This window comes from Corvus moneduloides, chromosome 3 (assembly GCF_009650955.1).
Source record: "Corvus moneduloides isolate bCorMon1 chromosome 3, bCorMon1.pri, whole genome shotgun sequence".
NCBI classification, from domain to species: Eukaryota; Metazoa; Chordata; class Aves; order Passeriformes; family Corvidae; genus Corvus; species Corvus moneduloides.
Window position 1 is genome coordinate 103,141,825 of NC_045478.1, and position 22,708 is coordinate 103,164,532.

Here is a 22,708-nt window from a genome sequence, read left to right on the forward strand (position 1 = left end):
CCTCATTTTCATTTATGCTGGGGTCCCTTACACAATGCAGAAGTACAGATGGACCATAAAGCAGGTATAGATCATATTAATTGCAGCTCAGAGTGCCTTTAAACCGGACAGAGTGACATAAAGGGGCTTTTCTGTAAAGGAGAATCTGGTCCATCAGTCTTTTTAATGCCCATAAGCAGGTGATAACAAGCTGCAGTGCACTTTACAGATGGCTGGCAGCACGTAATAGAGAGTAACACACTGTAAATAGAGCCACTACACTGTGAAGCCATCAGGTGATGTAAATTGTCAGAGGGATAATGCTTGTAGCAGGGAACTTTAACACGGGCTTTAGGTTATGGATCAGCTCTGGGCTTTCACATATGAAATTGTTCCTAACAAATGCAAGAGTGTGACTTGGCCTTAACTGAGCAGTCAGATCAGATGGCAAATATAAAGGAAAATGTGTTATTTACTCTGTTTTAAAATTATGTATACCAATCATTTTGCTATAACCTTCAGTTTTTAACCTATTCTGGACATGAATCACCATATGATCACCATAAAGAGAAATTATTCAACAACAGAGAATCCCAGTATTGTTTCCTCTGCATCTGTGTCCCAGCTCTTGATGGGTTGTGTCTGGGATCTGATCCAATGAAACCATCAGATCATTCGGTGTCTTCTTTTTTTCATATCTTTCAAGATAGGATTGCATTCCTCTTAGGCAAAATCTGAGCAAAATACCTGAAGAAAACCCCTGTATGAAAGTCCCATCCACACCTACTGCCAGCAGTAGTCCAGGTGCATCGGTGGACAGCTCTCTCCCCTCCATGCAAACCATCCCAACATGACATGACAAAGCACTGTGGATTTTGATTGTCCATGTATTTCACCAGGAATAGTAAATGCTTTAGAAATACTTAAACTACTTCAGGTTAACCAGCTATTTCATGTTTAACTGGAGCAACAGCACAACTTCATCAGAAAAAAAAACAAGTCTAAACATAACCAGAGAGAAACCAGTCAGATCAGATGGGGAAGAAGGGTCCATCCTGCATGTTCTCTAAAGGGACTGCTGGTACCTTCAGCAAATGCCAGAGCAGCTTTTTATGCCTCTGTGTAGTCTCCCCATTTCACAAGCACGGCTTCTCTGTTGCCATAGCAGAAAGTGACCTTCAAAAACCAACCATGACAAGCTTTTACAGTAATGGAACCTTTGTTTTATGAGCTTAAATTAATCAGGTAATCTTACCTACTGTGGAGATGTGTTTGTGCTCCAAAGCTGTTCCTGCCTGCAGCAAGATTTGTTAAGGCTCCAGGATTTGGGTTCAAAGCTCATGAAAAGGGCATCCTCAATTTGAAAAGCCTCTTATCTGATTAATCCCACTATAAATGACAAGAAGTATTTTACATTATTTGCTTATTGGAAGCCCTCTGTCCATGAGTTTTCATCACACCATAGAGTCAGCATCAGTAACATTTGCTCAGATCTTCTCCATGCGTGTGCACCTCAAGACTCTCCTCCTGTAATCTGTGTCTTCCATTTGGCACTCTCTGATGTATGAAGACACAAATCAAGTTTGTCTTTAGCAAACAGTCACAACATCTCAGCCAAAGCAATCGAGACTGGATTGCATGATGTAATGAGTAGTGGTCTGCAGCTCATCCCTAAAGCCATGATTACAGAATCATTTAGCATTGGAAAAGCCCTCTGAGATCATAGGGGTCCAGCCTCTGACTGACCACCACCACGACAACTAGACCATGGCACTAAGTGCCATGTCCAGTCAGTCATTTCTTGAACTCTTCCAGGGATGGTGACTCCATCACGTCCCTGGGCAGCCAGTTCCAGTGCTCAACAACCATTTCTGTGAAAAAATTCTTCCTGATGTCCAACCTGAACTTCCCATGGTGCAGCTTGAGGCTGTGTTCTCTTGTCCTGTAGCTGGCTGCCTGGGAAAAGAGAACAACCCTCACCTGGCTTCAATCTCCTTTCAGGCAGTTGTAGAGAGAGATAAGGTCACCTCTGAGCCTTGTCTTCTCCAGGCTAAACACCCCCAGCTCCCTCAGCCACTCCTCACAGGACTTGTGCTTCAGACCCTTCCCCAGCTCCACTGTCCTTCTCTGGACTCTCTCCCGTACCTCAGTGTCCCTTCTGAAGTGAGGGACCCAGAACTGGACACAGCACTCAAGGTGTGCCCTCCCCAGTGCTGAGCACAGGGGGACAATCCCTGCCCTGGTCCTGCTGGCCACACTCTCGCTGATCCAGCCCAGGACGCCACTGGCCACCTGGGCACACGTTGGCTCACATTCAGCCACTGTCCCCAGGACCCCCAGGCCACTCTGCCCCCAGCCCGTAGCTCTGCACAGGGTTGTTGTGGCCGAAGTGCAGGACCTGGCACTTGGCCTTGTTGAACCTCATACCCCTACCCTCAGCCCACCGATCCAACTCCCTCTGCAGAGCCTTCCTGCCCTCCAAGCAGATCAACGCATCCACCCAACTTGGGGCCATCTGTGAACTTACTGAGGGTACCCTCGATCCCCTCATGCAGATCAGCAGTAATTATGATTTACATGTGATTACAACAATAAAGGAGTTGCTGTGGTTCTTGGGAAATATCTGATGAAGGACAAAGGCCCACTGATCTGCAAAAATTGGATCTGAGAAAATGCATGGTCAAACTGGCCCTTCTCACTTTGACTAAAATAAGACTTCACTGAAAATGAAAACCAAATTTTGACTGGATGTTCACATTTCATCCTCATGTGTGAACCCTGGCAACGGATGAGGGCTAATGTGACTTCTGATCTTCTTAGAGCAAAACCAGGTTGACAAGTAAGCCACAGCTTCCTGAATACAGGAAGTAGTAATGTGTAATTTTCAGAAGGTACTTTGTCTTTTGAAATTCTAAATCCTGTTGACTTTCAGTGAGAATTGTCGTCACATTTTCTTAAGCGCTTAGGAGTGTACGTACCATTTTCAGAAGTCAAACTGTTATGAGCTTAAAATGATGTGCATTGATGTAAGTCCATAAAACTAAGTTCCTTTATCTCTGCTGAAAATGGAGCTAAAGGATCCTAAGGCATCTCAATAGCTGTGGAAAAAATTACACAGGAACCTATCATGCTAATTAACCAACTGAAATATTTTATTCTCCTAATTGTCCCATATAAATCTGACCACACTGGCCAGGTCTTCACAAAGAAATTAACCTAGAAACCAGAATGCAGGAAGATAGATAATGTTAAAAACCCAACCCTCTCTTTTCCAGCTCCACCTCATCATGCAGATCTATTAGCTCCATACATCATGCTGGCACTGCTCTCCTAGTGATGGCTTATAAAGCATTTGGCAGCAGCAGAAAGAACCCCCAGGGCAGCTATTTTCTTTTGATATAATTATTTTTCAACGTTATAGATTAAGTATTTAATTAAAACAGAAGAGCACAGGTTGGAGAACCACAAGAGAAGGACATGCATTAAATCTTGGTCCATACTCTCAGAGGCTCACAGAACTGAGGTGCCTCAAGCTGATGATGAAAAATGAAGACAATGAAGAAATATTTTCCCAGAGTTCACCATGAACAAAATCTCAAATGTGCCAGGTATTTGCAATTCCCATTTAAGCTACCTGTCCACTCAGCAGCAGTCAAGGGCACACCTGGGGTGTACAAATTGTGTGAACAACTGAAAGCACCGTTGGTAGCAGCACCTCTGTCAGCCACAGCCATGTCCAAACAGAGCTTTTCTGACACTCCAGAGAACAGCAGTGATTTTCTGGCAATCAATTCATAAAGTTAAAAATATCTTAAGACATAGTTTCAGATTAAACCATGCTCTTGCCTTGCACTAGCCCTTCAGCTGTTCTGATAAGATAGCAAATTGGGTCAAACTATAAATATGCAATAATGAAACATAAGTTGTTCATAATAAGAATACATTGGCTTTCACTCCTACAAAACTGTTTTTCTAGTTCGCATGGTGGCAAAAATAATCTTCTGAGGCAGGTGTGGCTGTAACACAGATCTTGTTTAAATCTGGGAATAAAAAGCTTTTTGGTTATCAGTACAGTAAACAGCAGTGCTTGCCAAGCCCTTAATCTTACTGCAGATCTGTTTTCTATTGCTGCATTTCTCTACATCATGATTTTCCCCAACCTTATTAACCAATGAAACTGATCTTATCAACAGATCAAAGCAACACTGGGATTAAAACCATTTAATCAATAGTACACACCTTTTATCACAAAAAAAAAAAAAAAAATCAGAAAATGTAGTTAAAACTTGCAAGCATTGCTCTTCATTTCTACTTCCATTTTAAGAGATGTAGATTTAAAATCTAGTCTTCTTAAAAGCACTGGTCACTCCTGGCTTACTTGGCAATTTCTGTCCTTTTTTTACCTATTGTCTTGAGCATTCTTTATCCTCAAGCTTGATTCTTTTTCCTTTATAATTAACCTTTCTTAATTTTCTTACATTTTGACTGTTTATTTTCATATTGTGTGCCCAACTGCAGACTCTCAAATTCCTACCTAGATGCCTAAACAAGGACAGATTTTTAAAGAGCAAACCGTTCAGCAGTACAATTCCTAGAAGAACCCAACTGCTGTCAACACAACTTTTTAAATCTTAAACTGTGGATAGATTTCACATAGGAGCTCATAACATACCACTAGGCTTTGGATAAATCTATAAATCCATACAAACCTCGCCCATCAACCTGAAAGATGAAAGTATGGGCATGCTGTAAATTCATCCATGTTTAGAAGACTACAACATTTTGGCCCAAGTGGCACCAAAAGAAAGAGATTGTGAACACAGATTGTGTTTGGTCCCACAATAACAGAAACTGGGGAGACAGGAAACCTCGCAAGCCACAGATTGCCTACAAAGCCCCAGTCTGTTCTGGGCATTTTAGCTGCAGCTTGGATTAGTGCCTTCACTAATCTCTCTGTGAAATAGCAAACCATTATGTCCCAAGGATGCAAAAGCATCACTGTAGCCCCTTTTTTAATTTCAATTATCCATCCAAGAGTAGGCTACTATAATTCCTCACTAATGTAGGATCAACAGGGTCATCAACATTTCAAAGTGTCAGAGGCTGAGCCTGTCAAAAATACACGCACACACTTTATCAAGGGCTTTTTTCTTTAATTTTTTTTCTTTTTTTAATGAGAATAGTGAGCAGAGAGAAGCCCTACAGTAGCTAATCCTCCAGACTCTCATTTAAATAAATTCATTAACTTTATCCATAAAATTGACTGGTTAATACCAAGTCATAAAACTGAATCCAAACAAACACAAGACACTGAAAAAAAAAAAAAAGTTATCAGTTATTACCCAGCCATGTTGGATTGGGTCAGGCACATATCTAGATAATATTGGATTTATCCAATGCCTCTCCTTGAAAAATCTTGCATGACAAGTTCAAGCTAACCTAGCTAGAGATACAAATTAACACAGAAATAATTCAATAATTCATAAAGATGCACTGTTTCAAGACCAATATTAGCTAATATTTGAAAAAGACAACAATTATTTGAGTGACAGTACAGATGATTCATGGATGGAGATTAAGCTACTATCAGCTTTGTAATGAGAAATCCTCTTCTTTCTTAGACTACCTGATATTTGTAATTGAGAAAGTGTCTTGTTGGGCAGAGAACATAATCATGTTCCTACCTCCTGTAGTTAAAACTACAGCAGTCTCTTCCTCATCACCTTTAACTGCTGGTGCTGAAACAGCTTGGTCTTGGCCTGATTATTTAATCCAGTATGAGTAGTGAGAGTGTGAAGGCAGATTGAGATTATCCATGCACTCAAACCAGAATATTTACATTAAAACAACTACATCAGATGGACATTCACATTCAAGATCTTGGATAGGGCTGGGGGACAGAAATATCAAAGCACTGAAATTGGACTCATATTTACCACTATCCTCCAAAGTTTCTGAGTGTTCTGAAGTGGGAGTGATCTTGTGTCTCCATTTAGGCCTCTTTGAAGCAATGACATTTAAGTGATTTCAGATTTTATGTAAAATACTTTGTTGTCTTTCTAGACCCTGCTTGTAGTACCTGAGCACACAGCAAGGTTTTGGCTGAAGATGTCCTCAGTAACTTTCCCTCTCAACTGCTCACTTTTTGGCTGTAGCCTATCGAAGTAGCTTGTGCTATCCTTCCTTCCCTAACCAGATGCAAAGGCAGAAAACACTGTGCCTATCTGTAGTGTTTCTTCAACCAGGTTTTTGTGATAACTTCAGGATAGCAGCCTGAGAGAATCATTTTCAGCTGCACTGCATGAAGCTGCTGAGGGCAGACAGGGATGGGCAGTACCATTTACTCTCCAGCCATTACTGTCAATCACTCCAAGTTCACTTTTGCCCCTTTTCTTTCAGACAGCACTAACTACTGGCTGCTCAGTTGGATAGTACAGGATAAACAAAAGTCTCATTTACAAAACTCAAATTATTTTGCATGCCATCCTTCCAGACAATCCAAAATACTCAGTTGGATGAGTTCTTGAATGAATTTCACACATGCTGATTATTGTCATTATTTATCCTCCAAAATATCTGTGCATTCAGAGGCCTCAGGTGAGAAGAGGCCCCACTGCGCCCCACACCAAAACCCTTGCACTGGGACTTGGTGCCTACACCAAGGAGCACAAAGCGAGAATGAAGGGTGAAATCCATGAGCAAGTTAGGAAGTGATTTGCCATACAGCCAGAGTGCAGCAGAGCCAGGACCCAAACCCAGCTCTCCAGAGCTCCAGTCCCAGCTTCTAACCACTTCCTCATTTAAGCCATTCCTTTTGGAATGGACCCCACCACAGTCTTTCCATGCTGCAATTTAAATTTCAAATCCTTTGCTGCATTTCATTTGAAATAGTCCAGTTTAGTTAACATTTCCAAGCCGCACTTGAACACACATGCAATTAGCAACTCTTTTATCTCACTCTGATAGCACAGTTTAAATAAAAAGAAAGACCCATAGAAATCTATAGAAAGATAGTTCTGCTGCTCCCTTGTGAGGGAGACATAGTAGTTCTTGCAAATAGTGTATTATAAAGACAGCTCTGTGTTTCCTGACACTGTGCCATTTGTGTCATATGGACATTCAAAATAGCACAGAAAACTGTGGGTGCATACAGGCTTAACTGAGAGCAAACTAAAAATGACAGTTTGGGGATCCATAAAACATGGTGGAGTTTTTCATATTTCCATCCTGCCCTTTTCCCCATCACTTCCATGCCTTTCATATCCTGGCCATAAGTAGCACTCTGATAAAGTCTGTAGTACAATTCCCATTGACTTACCATGCCAGAAGCCAATTTCCTGAAATACTGCAAGAAAATCTTCTCTTACAGTACATCCTCCATAACCAGAGAAATACTAACAATCTACAAACTGTTCTAGTGGGAACCAAAGATGAAATCTCCCCTTGTCTCCCTGATTTTCGTAACTTACAGCTTCACTCTGTAATTACAGTCATCCTTCAAAACAAAACAGTCCTCTGCTTCCATACTCTTTTTCTCACCATCATCAAAAACAATGTAGTTCTTTAGACTGATGGACTAGTGTCAGAGGAGGAGGGACTAGTATAAGAAGAAGAGTGATTTGATTACATATAAAAGGGCTACTTGACAGTATTTTTAGCACTGGAGTAATGCTTTTTCATAAACTCATACGATAGATTAAAACAAAATGTCCACCATGATTTTCTTTACCTTGCACTGTACAAGGGTTCTTTTCTCCAGCAAGCCACTATAAAATACAAAAGACTAATCTGAGATGATGGCCCCAGTTTAAGAAACATCTTGAGTCAGTTCTTTTAGGTGGAAATCATTCTCCATTTACCAGACCATCTACCTGAGACACCCACTTATCATTTTTCTCCACCTTCAGGCAGAGGATACAGAAAAAGCGAGGCAGCATGATGCTACCCACAAACTGGGAGGAAGAAAACTGGCTTTCGTAGCTTCCACAGCATTTTTAATCCGAGATTCTCAGACTACTCCAATTATTAAATATATCATATTATTAAATATACCATTGTACCTCATTGTCCAAAAAAAAAAAAAAAAAAAAAGGAAGACTGATTACTTTCCAAAGCACACAGGATACCAAGATACTGGTAGAGTCCAGCAACACACAGGGCTGGCACTCTCAACTGCTCTCTCAGAGCTGATTAAACTCTCTCAACAAAGAAACAAAGTACAATGTATCATCTGTAAAAAGGTATAGTCACACTGGAATATGTCATTATAATCAGTTAAATTACTATTTACATTTGTTAGAGCTTTGTGATTGTTAGCATCTTACCTACAAGGATCATAGGGAAATATTTGATTAGTCTAATTTTGATTCATGTAATTACAACCAAGGTGATCTCTACTGCATAACTACTGAATACTTTGTATTTTCAAAAATAATACCAAATTTAGGTCTCTTTGGGATTTTCTGTGATTTCAAGCAGAAGATCCTACCTTTCCAAGATCTAGAAATCCAGCATAGGAGTATGTTTTGACTTGAAGTATCACAACTTACATGTTGGACACCTGTTTTTGGCTTCTTTGTCACATGCCATGCACAGTGCCCTGCAGAACTTTGGAGCTGACCCTGTAAAGCAGCATCTGGATTTAAGATCCTCTTTTAACAAACCAAACAACCATGACTAGAGCACTGAAAGACTAGCAGAATCACTTGGTGCTTGCATAGGCCAACTATCAGCAGGAGAAAAATCTCATTCTCTTGTTTTTCTTGCCACCTCTTTACTACAGTAAGTTTCACAGGAGGGCTGAACGTCTCCCACCAGCTTAGGGACAGCAGGAGCTTCCCCTTTTCTGGTTGCTACTGCTTTTTTGACCAAAACAAAACACAAGAACTGGATGTTTTCTTGTGCCTATTGTGTCCAACCTGTGGCTCTTTCATGAGACACCTTAAGAAAACAAGTCTAGGAAAAGCATCAAGGGCAGTCTTATTCATTCTCTGTCCTATTCCAATAGCAATAGTACCCATAATTTTTTTCTCAGAAATTTATTTACCTTGTCCTTAAAAACCTCTCTGCCAGTAGTTTATGCAGCCCTGCTGATAGAAAGCTTTTTCCATAGACAGCTTTTCCCACTGGCTAATATAATATTCCTCTAGCGGAGTTTAAGCCCACCACTTCTTGTGCTGTGTGCCACACACTCCTCTGAGGCAGCCATTTTATTTTATGAACTCTCACAGCTCTGCAGCTATTTTATCTCTAGATTAAACATATTAATTCTTCCAGCATTTCCTCACAGCCTGTGTTCTCCAGATCTCCACTCACTCCACACCTCCATGTGGGGTCTGGATAGAGACAAAATGCTCCAGCTGCAGCCGTACCTGTGCCAATCACAGCAGCAAGGTTGTTTCTGGTGGTTTTAGGCTATGGTCTTGTTTATGTTACCTTGCACCACTGTGATGTCCTCAGCTGCTGTTCAGTTTGTCATTCACCATAACCCCATGTCCTTCCTTGAGAGACTCCCAGCTAGCTCTCCATTCATCTGCTCATCTCACACATAATTTATACCTTGTCACAGGACTCTGTGCCTCTCCTTGAACTGAATCCCACTTAATTCAAATGAATTCTTCTAATTGTCAGGATTCTTTTGAATGATAATCCTTTCATCCAAGTGCTTGCAGCCTTTCCAGCTGTGCGTGGCCTAGAAATGCAGTACACATTTTCTAGTTCCTCACACAAATTACTGCTCTATGAACTGACAGGCACCAGACCCACCACACCCTCCCAAGGAATCCCACATGCTGCATCCTCCCCATTTCACAGAAACTCACAGATAGCTGCTCTTTGACCCTTTTCCCACGAGACTATTCTCATTTTGTGTGTCTTTACTTTGCTTAGGTGAAGGCCATTCCAAATAGTATCAAGAAGCTCTCCTGGAGAGAAGATACAAGTTGCCATTTCCTTATTGACACTGCCTGCGATTCTAATGTGGAAGGCAATTGAGATTGTTGTCATAGTTTGACATATTTGGCTGTATTTACATCTCATCATATTCAAGGTGGTTTGTTTTAAACTTTTCATCCCACTGTTCTTTTAAAAACTGAAGATGTCTGCTTGCCCCCCACCCCACTGCTTCCATTTTCAGAGCTGTTTCAAATGCTGACCCTCTCTGGAACCTCATCCATCCTTCACCAGCACTAAGAAGTAACCCTTGATGGATTTTAACTGAATCAGCTATTCTCCTTTCAGCTCTAAATTTTCCAACTTATTCCCCTATTTTAACCTGAGCTGTTACCCATTCTCACCAAGGCTGGCTGTAGCACCTGCCTGATCACTGCTAAGGAATTTTTTTTAAATGAAATCCAAGGAGGAAAAAAAAACCTCAGAAACATTGACTGGTTGTCCCTGATATCAGCTTGTTGTTCAGACAGAAGCTTTGTGTTGATTTGCCAGCCAGCTCTAGAGAACACAACACGACCTTTCTTGTTTACCCTGAAACTTCCTGCTGGCCCAGCTCCCACCACACTGTGGCTGTGCAAACAACCCCACAGGCTCCCTAACCCTCCACCTCCTCCACCTGCACGGTGTCATTCAGCCATGTGATTTATCCCACTCAGTCTCTGCCATGGCTAATTAAGCCATCTTTCTGATTGCACATAAAAATGCTCAGGTCATCCTGCTAGAGGCAAATATCTTTATTGAGAGAAGAAAAAAAAATTACTTCTAGAACAAAATCTCTAAACAAGCCATCTACTCCATGAGCCCAAAGTAGGATTTTTAGGAGACAGAACCTAATTCAACTGCTTTAATTTACCTCAAGCATAGGAGAATTAAGTCCTCCTGTTATTCCATTCCAGATACACTCAATGAAATTTCCCATAAAACAGTACATAAGCTGCTTTCTTCCTTGTTATATTTCCTATCTGTAGTTTAAGCCATTTACATTATTTTCTCACTAATAAGCAGATTTGTCAAAAATATGTTGACAAGTAATTTTAATTAGAAGAACTTTTTTTTTTCAATTCAACCTTTCTTTCCAATCCATTTTAACCCTTAAAATGTGAGAACCAAAAGCTTCACTGTAATCAGCATCTGATGTAACCAATAATCATGAAACCAGTGACCAAAAGTAAAAATAAAATTCTTGAGACAAACGAGGTAAATGGCCAGTAAATTTTAAAGGAGAAATGAGCTAAAGAAGTTAAATACCTGGCTGCTTGGTGTAATTACCTTTGTCCTCCTTCCCCACAATTACTTAATCTTATTTTAAATGAATTCCTCCTTACGTGCCTTCACACCTGGTTGTCAGCTTTCAGGAGCGCTCAGCCAGAAGAGGACACAAGGACTGCCACAGTTACTAATCCTTGGGTATAAACCATTGGTAGCACATTCATTTGAGAAAGAAAAAGGTGATGCTCATCTTTGGTAGGGGAGGGGGATGGCCTTTAGCTCCCATCAACAAGACAAGCAGTGAGGTTTGCTGTCACCTCAGAGGAGACATGGCACACCTCAAAGGACCACCAAGGTCTCATAAACTTCCTTTGATACATAGGTACCTTTGAAAGTTTCAAAGGGCCTTCCTGCAAAGCTCAGTGTCACCACCATCCTTGACACAGCACCTCTACTCTGCTGTATTAAATGAACCTCCCATGCCTATCCCCTCAGCAAGTTGTACAGCTAATACCAGCATTACAAGGAAAAAACCAGCATAAACTGACATGGAAACACGGATGGTCTAAAGCACAGCAGAACCTGTGTGTCCCTGCAGCAGCTCCTGGGAGAGCCCAGCCTGGCTGCCCTCGCCCCTGAGCAGGGAGCCGCAGGAAGGGTCACACATCCAGTGTGGCATTAACCACACTGCAGCACCCAAGGGTAGGAAATCTTGGAGTACTCACTGCCTCCCGGCCAGCCTGGAGAGAATTTCTTGGCTCCATCTGGTGGGGAAACGAACTGCTTCTAGCTCACAAACAGCCATTCCCCTTTAACAGTCAGTGTTTTTATGGGAAGAAGAGATTATTAAGGAAGACTGTCTTCATTAACAGCAATTTTTGCTTCTCCTGGGAAAAACTCCATTTATAAAGATTAAAACACATCACTGCTGGCTGGAGTTACTTCCTGTGTATCTCCTAGTAATATTTCAGCTGCAGACCTGTGTTTACCTTCACAGGTCCCAGAGAATTGAAACTACAGTCCTGAGGAACAGTCAGCTCTCCTGAGACCCCGAGTACCCTGGTGACAGCAATCATGAAACAATTCATGAACATCTCCTAGGCAGAAATGGAGCAAAGACAACACCTGCAAGAGAACTGTCTGCTGTAAGTACTGAGCACAACCATGGCGGAATCACTGGGCTCACTTCCTGCACTCATTACCCAGAGATGTGGTTCTGCTTGGAAGAGTGGAAAGAGTTATAAATTGCCCTCCCAACTGTGCATGTTTCCTCAATAAAGACCTTACCTAGCTCTTCTCCAGCAAGATGGATGAGAAGAAAATGAACTACAATAGAAGCTCATGACAAAGAATTCAGCAACTCCTTGAATTTGTCCTTGCCCACATGTTTTAAAAATATATAAAATTTACATAGGAAAAAGGCCCAGTGAAAGGCAGGAGGTTATAATAGATGGCTGGGTTTAAATTCATGATGGAGTTCATTCATTCATCCCACTGACAGGCTTTGGAATAATTCTTTATCCTCTGTTGTCAGATTTTTTTAAACTTGAGAAACAATACAGGTCTAATAATTGAACTAAGGAGCAAGACAGCCCCAGCCACTTTGTCTATACACCCCAGATAATGACAGGAGCAAAAAGAAAATATTTAGTTAAGTATCTTTGTCTGCAAGCTGGATGCAAACCAACAGCATTAATAACCCTCTTTAAGACAGACATATGGACCAAAGCCTAAGATCATATCTCTGTAATTGTGATTACAATAGGTTTCTAGTCACTGAAATATGTGTCCCAGTTTAACAAGATCCCTGCTGTCACCATTTTTTTGCTGAAGTTAAAGCAATAAATAGTTCTGCACTCTTGATTTCTGGTTTAAAAAAGAAACAATCCTAATGGATTTTCCAACATCAGAGTTCCCTTCTGTCCTTATCCTTTTTATTACATTCGAGTTAATTTATTACAAGACAAAAATATTCCTCCAACTCACAACCATCCACTTTCAATAGCTGTTACAGTGGGGATACTGCAACACGTGTATCAGACAATGAAGCCTGTGGAAAAGAAATATATATATGGACTGATTCTTGATAGCTGTTTCAGAGATGTTTATTTCTCCAGCTGCATGGCCGGAGCTCTGCCCAGGAACTGTCCCAGTCACGGGACCAAGGGTCCTTCTGCCCGCGCAGGGAACACAAACCAACCAATGGGAACGAGGCTGAGCAGGGGCAGGGAAACCCCGTGTCTGTGCCCTCAGGGCCCCTCTCCCAGGGCTCCATGGCAGGGGGGAAGACCCCAAAATTTCACCCGTTAATTTTTAACAAAAGACTTAACATTGAAAACAACTGGATAAACGTAAGATAACAAGGACAGTTTCAAAACAAAACAAGCCACCCTCCTGAGTCTCTAAATGTTCAAACAGATTCTCTGGAACATCTTAAGGCTGGCAGAAGGGAGACAGGACTCTCCGAGCATGCTTTGTGGGGAAACTGAGGCAGGAGAGGGTTTCTTCCATTTGCACCTGTTGGAACTCTGAACAACAATAGTTAATTTCTTCCTTCCTCCTCTTCATCCCCCACTTGGCATTGGAAAGGGATTTTTGGGGAAACAATTGGCAAAAGCATGGTTTTGTGAGGGAAACCATGGGTGGATAAATGGATTGGGAATACACAGGGGGTAATAGGATACAGGGTAAAAGGGAAAGATGGGATTAGGAAAGGGAGACTGTAGGGGGGCTTATAATGGAGATATTGTCTAACATGACTACGATTTTTAGCATATATACTGCCTTTTACAGGAACACCATCAGGCCCAGTGACCTCTGCTGCTTATAACCCTTTTCTACCTTGCACAATTTTGAACTCTATGACCTCTCCATCTCCCAAGCTTGGGATGTATTTTTCAGGGTTATTCTTTTTAATAGCACTTCTATGAACAAATATGTCTTGCTGGTTGTCACATCTCGTTATAAAACCATAATTTTGTTTAACATGATACCATTTTACTATTCCTAAAACCTTAGCTACGGTGATCTTTTCCTTTTTCAGGAAGGAAAACAGTGGCTGCTGTTTTCTGTCTCACTGCGTTTTTGCTTTCTCTTTCACTTGCTCCCATGTTGGAAATGCCAGGGCTGCTGGGGCCATTGGGGCTGCTGGGGCCATTGGGGCTGCTCGTGCCTGCGCGCTCTTTCCAGGGTTGCATTCGGGGCCATGCGGGCTGGGCTGGGCTGCACCGCTGCCTCTGCTCTCAGCTGCGCTGCCGCTGCCTGGGGCCGTGCCCACGTCTCGGCCAGGCCCCCGAGCTACCCCCCCACACCCCGCTCCAGCGTGCGTTTTGGCTAGGTGCGGCTCCGCTCCACCGCCACCGCCGCCGGCCATGTGCCGCCCCTCTCACGGGGCTCGCTCCACCATGCGCTGCGCGGGGCCGGGCGGCCACCACCGGGTTGCCCCGCTCCCACCGCGCCTTGCTCCGCTGCCAACACTGCAGCTCGCGCCGCTCCGCCCGCGGGAACTGCCTCGCTGCTGCTCAGAGAGCACTTGGTCCACGTGGTCTGGGTTACACGGTCCCTGAAGCAGTTTTAACTTTGCAAGGACACAGCTGACATTGCTCAACAGTTTCAGTAATTAAATAATATTCACGAAAATATTCTTCCATCGGCATATATTTTGACTCAGAAATTAACTGTGTCCAAACAGTCTTCCAAAAGTCTTTGGTAAGAATCAAGTCCCAAGAAACATAGAAAAAGTTCTTAAACAACCATGCCAGGAAGTGTTTCAGTTCCTTTTGAACTTGAATCAAGCTAAAATTTACAAATCGTTGTTCAAGAATCTTTTCAAGTTTAAGATAAATGTCCATATGTGGCTCTGAGAGCCAAGAGTCTTTCCATGGTTCCTCCATAGTTTAGAGATGGAACAGCAAAACAAAAACAAGAAGAGAAATCCAGAGTTTACTCACAAATCAGTCGCTGTCCTTAGGGACTGGGGATCGTTCTGCTCACATTATCCACCATTTGTTACAGTGGGGATACTACAACACGTGTATCAGACGATGAGGCCCATGGAAAAGAAATATATATGGACTGATTCTTGATAGATGTTTCAGAGAGATGTTTATTTCTCCAGCTGCATGGCCAGGGCTCTGCCGAGGAACTGAGGCAATCACAGGACCCGAGGGTCCTTCTGCCCGTGCAGGGGAACACAAAACAACCAATGGGGAACGAGGCTGACCAGGGGCAGGGAAATCCCGTGTCTGTCCCCCCCAGGGCCCCTCTCCCAGGACCACATGGCAGGGGGAGGGACCCTAACAAATAGCAACTGTATTTAATTACATTTAATAACATCAACTTATTTCATTTAGAGCTGAGTAAAAATTGTTTCCTATCAAGCAAATCTACTCCTTCAGAATCTACATTTAGTAGTTATCCTGACCAAAATGCAATTTTTTAATTCCTGAAGATGCAGACTTAGCTCATCTTAGATTTGTCATAGCAAAATATTTTATCAAGGGAGATACTGTCCTTATTGTACAGGTGATGGGGTAGCTGAGGCACAAAGAGATGAAGTATTTCACCCCTGGAGGTGAAAATAATAACACAGCCCTTCTGATGGACTTCTGATGCATCACCATACCCCACAATGCGAATATAGATCCATCACACACTCTATTGCTAAAGCTGCTTGCTATGTAAAAGCTTCTCAGTTTGCAAAGGTTTCTATTGGCAGCGCTGAAAAAAAGAACAGATTCTGTTTAAATTCAGCTACACTTTCTGGTTGAGCTCACACGGTGGACACCCTCCTGGAAAAGCAGGGCTGTGCCTCTCACTTGCTCAATAAATGACAGGCAGCTGTTTATTATCCACGGTATCTGTGTTTCTCAGAGGAGACAAACTGCCTAACTATGCAGATATGAACTCATATGTGAACAGCAGTGATGAGTCAAATCATGAAATTTTACTTGTCTAACCTAATTGAATCTACTCAAAACAGTAATAACACTAAAGAACAAAAAAGGAATTTCACAGCCTCTGGTCCCTTTTTCATAAAAAGCTCAGCTCTGAGTGTAATACACCAGGGCAATATTTGAATGCTACAGTGCACAGATGCAGTCACACAGAAAATTAGAACTCTCCAAATTAAAAAAAAAAAAAAAAGAAGCTATAGTACATAGCTGCATCAGTACCAGCTCAAGAGTGGAAAAGTACTTCATCTGCTTAGCCCCTTTCTACTCTGTTGGTGACGTCAGCCAGGCACTAATGAAAGCCCAATTAGCATATCACCTTGTGTGTTTGAATGTACAAGTGGAGCAGCTAATGATTCTCTTCTGAGATTTTAAAAAACCACTCAAGCTGAGCCAGAGCTGCTGCTTGGTAGGGAAGACTTAGCTTCACAACATACCCAGTTCCCTGTGCAACACAAACAAAGGTGCCAATGGCGGGAAAAAAACCCCAACCCAGAGCAGACGCATTTCTCTGAGGAAAACAACACAAACTAGCTACAATTTTGAACAGCATTTTTTTTGGTCCACATTGTAGAACAAAGTTGTAATTCCTAACTGAGTTTGAAAAGTGCATTGACTATTTGCTGCCAAAAATCAGGGCACAGACCTTGGGGAGCTTTAGGAAAGCAGCACCCTTGTCAACACCCTGCCAATTTTCCTGTTGACAGTGACTGAAGAGCAAACAGCCATGGGACAGAAAATGCATCCTTCTGCTCTCAAAGAACATGCTGCAATTAGCCAATATAGAAAAGAAAGGGAATTTGCAAACCATTCAACTTCAGACATTGACTGGACTCACTGGTGGGGAGGGTTCTATGACTCCCTTTGGTCCCTATTTAGCCACCAGTGTCCAAGGGAGGACGACAACGGATGGCTCTCATCCCTCCTTACTTGAACACCCGTGCCAGCTGTTTGCTCCATAAGCACAGATGTGAGTGCTGCCATCCAGGGAGCCACAAGTCATTCGCAGCACAACAATGCACCAACTGGCACTGGATTTCGAATGACCAAAATGAATAACAGGGTGGAGATGAGGCATGAGGTCAAAGAGAAACCTATTGAAGCACTGCAATGCTTCAATAGCATTGCAGAACAGAGTGAAAAGATTAAAGGCCTAAGTCTGTAGCAAGAAGTTGCCTATTAAACTTCCTGTACATGGACTGAAAGCAGGACCAGAAGCTCCTGCGAGACCTTAGAGAAATCCTAAGGGGCACCACTGTTTTGCAGCATTTGAGGGCTAGAAACTGAAAAATCTGTTTGTGTCAATCCAACGGCAATGACAGCGAAGTGCAGTGCTCTGAGCAAGAACTTCAACCTGACCTACATAAAGATTATCTAAAAGAAACAGGAATTCAAGCCCAGAGGGACTTCTTTGGAGTCTCTATTGAAGTGACAAGACTACTTATGAGGGTCAACTGGATTAGTAAAGTGCTGGTGTTGGTCATTCTGCCTAAATGGACAGAAATCAAACTCCAAGCACAACAAATACACCAAGAGCAACCCCTCAATTTGCATACACCCCAAAAAGTTTCTGCCCACTCCCTACTCCCTTTAGATACTGAGTCTTCTGGCTGACCATGGCAGTCATAGGACACAAAACAGTCTGTGACCATCAGTGAATGTCTCACAAGCAGACAGAACAACAAAAGATTTTAAAAGGCTGTGTTAAATGAGAACATGTCCTTGAGTAATTTTCAGCCTCAACCCATCGTCTTACTCATAGCTGATCACATCAACATGTGCCAGGTTTTGCACAAAAAAGGCAAAATGCTAACAAGTCAAATAGCTAAATAATACTGCATTTAAGTCTTTATTAAACATGGCTACAGTGTATACAGATGTAATTAAAGCTTGGGCTTTGATTTGGCAAGCATCCTCTATAAATAATCTTTGTTTCACTGTTCTTTACGTCAGTGCTTCATCAAACTCAAGAGATGTCCTTCAGTTTCTCCCCCACCCTTGGGATTATCAAATGTTTTATAGCTCTGCAAACCTTAGAATGGCCAAACACTGCAGCTGTAGATGAAAGGGAATTATCTTCAAGGTGCTTTGTCTCAGCAGCATCCTCATTTTCTTGCCTGGGGTGGGGACACTTACCAGAGAGCCAGGATGAGAGAGCACGGCCCCATTCCAGAGTGCAGAGTAAGAACACAAATTCGATATCACAGCTCCTTCCAAGCGGTGATCAGTCTTCTAAATGATCTATGGGAAAAGGAGACAATATTGAAAAACTTTAACACCGGAGTGAGCTACTTATGCCAAATTATATACTTCATCTTATCATTTCTCATGAGAGGTATTATTTTGCTAACTATGTCTAATGATTTTTTATGGTAGAAATTCTCCAAAAGATCTTACGTTCATTCTCACAGCACTAAAAAGAAACTGTCATGTTGATCTAAGCCCATATTTAGCCTATGTACCAAATAAAGAGGGCACAAACAGGTGGTGATTAAAAAAATCCATACATCAACAGAAACGTGTTTTATTTTCCGTTCCGCAAAAAACCAAAATCCTTGTTTTCTCTGAAAACTTCCTTTCATTAAATCATAAACTAAAGCTGACCAGAAATATGAGTTGAGCTGACCCCTTTTAGCATTCAGTAAACTCAGTAAACAGCAGAAATCAGGAAAAGGAACACCAGATGCATAAACAACATAAAGTAAAATTGACATCTAATGGTATTTATTTCAATACTTGGAATAGCATCCGAGACCAGCATTTTTAAACAATCACTCTGTGAATTAGAATACAAGAGTGGCTCTTTTTGATCAGTCAGCAAATCAGTTCTGGCAGAGGGGTATTTAAACAGTGAAGCAATCCTAAATGGGTCTGATCTTTGGAAAAGTTTTCTTCCCAGTCTTACAACCTCAAAATCCCCCAGATATATCTGGACAAGATCAAAAGCAACAGCAGTAACACAACTGAGACAAACACCACGAGATCTTCTACCCAGAGTGATTTAGAAACGAAGTGTAAGAGATTTAAAGGTGCTGTTGTCGATTTTCAGGCCATTAACACCTGCACGGAGTGGGAGTGAACTGCTGCCACATCCAAAGGCACAGGTTTGCATTCCTTATGCATCAGCAGCTCCAACTAAACTTCCAAAATGTCCCCAACGTGCCCTGCAACAACACACAGCCAGCTATACCCTCTGTTATTCTAGAGGAAACAAAATTTAAACGCAGTACAGTCAGCAGTTTCATCCAAGTAAAATGAAAGGAGAACTGAGCTTTCTCTTTCAAAACTGACAAAGTGATTTGCAAGCCGTAATGGAGAGTTCCTGCTTCCCCTTCCTGGAGGCTGGATAATGCATCTGCACGGGGAGTATCTGGGAATCTAGAAGTATCCACTTCTCAAAGACTGCTACTTAAAATGACTAATCTGAACCAATGTAACTACACAATTGATTCTTTATTTGCTTCCAGTGGTTGCCCTTATCGACTTACAGTGTACTACTCTTCTAAAAATCATAGAGTTCTTTGTTTGCTTCCAGAAAAAACACTTATTTCAGATAATCTTGCCTCCACAAAGTTATTTTTCAATTTTCTTCAGTCACTGCTATGCCTTCAGGAATGTCTGATTACCCATAAAATGCCTTCTGACAGCTCAGATTCATTACTAAATTACCACATTTAAATTTTTCATGTGCACAGGGCAATTACTGTTATGAATGACTGCCAGCAACGTTTCACTAAATCTGAATTAATTTTTAAAGGATTCTAATTGCCACTTAGATGCCCCTATAACTCTTGTTTTAAAGGCTTTCATGTCTTTTGGTCATAGCTACCTGTGTTCAAGACAAACATGTTCCCTTTCACATTTTATATCATTGAAAATCATTTACATCAGAAACAAAGAAATATGAAGCTGGTGGTGCTACATAAGCAGATAGACTGCACAGTAGAAATGATTCATAGCCAAAGCCTTGAGAATGAATAATTATCTGTAACCCTCACTCGAAGCTCTTGCTTCAAGTTACATTATTCATTTGGGTTTGGGCAGGAGAAATTAATGAATTCCAACTTGACAGACACCTTAAAAAAATTATAAATTTTTCAAGTAGTTGGGCCAAACTAAACCTTTAATATGTCCAGTGAAAGAAAAAACAGAGGTACCAAAGGAGTGCCTCTTTCCCACTGAAATTTTTAAAAGCACAGATACAAATATGTATTCTGAAAGGGCAGGTGAGCTTTAAATTACACCACTAAGATGGACTGGAGCTCTGATTGTCTCCCAGTGGAATGTCATCAGGAAATTTCATTAGCACAGTCTATATTTTATGCCAAGGTTGCTAATGAAAGCGATAAACAAGATCAGAAATAAACTAATCATTGATGTACTCCCCCTACAAACTCCAGCTGGATGTTTCTCTTTCAAGTGCCACATTTTGTGCACTTTCTTCATCCAACTGCTTGCCCATTTCAGAGATTTTTCTATTTTTCTTTCCATTTTCATTGTTCACTATTGGTTTGGAGAGAGGCATCAAATTAAATATTCCTTTGAAAACCAGATGGATTAATGCTTCTTTAATCCTTTTATCTAGAAAGTTAAAGATCAGGATAAAGAGAAAGAAACAAAAAAGGGTGTCTCTACCATGTCTTCTTGTGCACAAGGAGTGAAGTTTTTACCACTGAGGTCTAAGGCAGAAATTTGAAGTCCCATCAAAAGGCTGATGCGGAAAATAACCTATAAAAATGTCTTGTATTTCTTAAATTATATGTGAAGCAAATACCCCATTAAACTCTAAGACTCTTTGATTACCTTGCTGGTTTTCCTGCTGGCTGACTGCAGAAATGTGGGCAATCCAGTGAACTTCATCTCTGCCCTCCTTTTTAGTGGAGAGGGGAGAGGGGAAAACATGTGGCAAGCCCACTTCTGTGAAGATTTTGAAATCTTCCGATGAATGTTCTGCAAGCCATTTTTAAGCAATATTAATCTTCTGCAACAGCAAACCAATTTCACTGTGACCTTCAACAAAGGCCAAAGCCTCAGGGATGGTTGCCAGCAGCAAGTTACACTTCGGTATCCAACCCTGCACAGGATCCAAGAGGGATTTTCATCTGCATCTGAACTCTAATTAGCAGCTCTCAAAGCTGTGTTTGATAGCTTTATTCCAACATTCAATATCAGCCCTTAATACTTACCTACTGTCCAAAATACACAGCCACGGATGAAGAATTGCTTGAAAAAGGTGAGTCCAGCAAAAGCTGCCACCTGCAAGAAATATGCCATTGTATCACAGAGGCAAGGACAGGTCAAACCAGGCTGAAGCTGAGCCAAGGGAGCAGTAAACTGCCAGTGTTATTCCCTAGCTCCCAGTGCTCTCACTGACCTAAGTAGCTTAATGAATCCTGGTCTTCTGATCAGACCCAATACAGCTGAGCTGGGCTCTGGCTTCAGCCCTAGTGGCATGCTTAGATACAGATAATTGGTATTTAAGTGTTGTGGAGTGATGTAAAAGAATTCCAGGTTGCTAAGAAAACAGTCTGTGTACAGAAAGAGTTGGGTTTTTCCTCCCCATACATTAGGGTACATCTTAGCATTTCTAAGATCCTCAACATTTTGCAAATCTGAGTCCTACCCTAAAAACTGAAAGAGTTTGAAGAACCTACCTCAACACAGTCTCTTGCTTTCTCTCTCCTCCAGCTTCCCACTTTAAATTCCTCCCAGATGAGTCATACTGAATGTCTGTCCAAAAACTTTGAAGGTTCTGTCCCCCTTACTCTGAGAAAAGAGTTTTTCATTGCAAAGAACACCATTTATGCCAATTAACACCTTGATAACCATCCTACCAGAAAGTTAATTCAACAAATTTGCTAGGTTTTTCCAATTGCAATGGTAACTATTTGAAAAAGAGAGGTTGCTCCCTTTGCACTGTCAATCACGTTGCCCAGACATTAAAATTAACTGCATACATGTATTTCTTAAAACCGTAACAGTGACAAGAATAAATGCCAAACCTGAATGGTGCCTGTCCTCATTCCATGAGGGGACCACTTCTTCCCCACTACACATGGAGTGTAGCAGACTGTCCTTGGCAGAACAGAGTAAACAAGAACAAGGAGTGGATGCTGGGGTTTACTTAAGAGCTTTTACCCAGCCCGATTATCTCACATGCAGTCACTTGCTCTCCTCCAGGCTTTACAGGTTCACTAAGACCTGACTGCCCCTCCTCAAAGGAAGATCAATGCTAGCCTGAGCAAGGTAGGCAGAAAGTTCTTTCAGTTCTTGCTCTGCAGCTGTTTGCAGCCGCCAGCCTCAGGCTCGACTGGCCAGGGTCCCTGCACATCCCCAAGCATTTGTCTCCATGCAGCTCACTGATTTCCAGGATCTACCCTCATGTCCAGGATCTGAGTTCCAGCCAGAATCTCCACCACTGTCTTTTCATGTAATCTTCTTTTGAGGACCACTTCTTCTATTTGGGAAGCCATCTTTCTGGCTTCCCCTTCTTTCCAGCACCAAAGCCTGTCTTCCTCCCAGTCTAAACCAGGACATGGTCTAAGGCAGAAGCACAACATCTGATCAGCCTCCTAATTCTTGGTTCTTTCTCGGGCCTGCCTATTAATTGTACGGTT

General features: G+C 41.9%; 1 long non-coding RNA gene across 1 annotated transcript in view; it reads right to left on the bottom strand.

Moving 5' to 3' along the window:
* Positions 1-21,909, bottom strand: part of LOC116441318 — a 130,947-nt gene extending 109,038 nt beyond the window's left edge. The window contains exons 1-3 of the long non-coding RNA XR_004239028.1: positions 21,746-21,909; positions 21,278-21,347; positions 18,228-18,332 (exon numbers count right to left, since the gene is read on the bottom strand). This is a non-coding gene — a long non-coding RNA (uncharacterized LOC116441318). The remainder of the gene's footprint in view (positions 1-18,227; positions 18,333-21,277; positions 21,348-21,745) is intronic.
* Between the last annotated feature and the right edge of the window lie 799 nt (positions 21,910-22,708).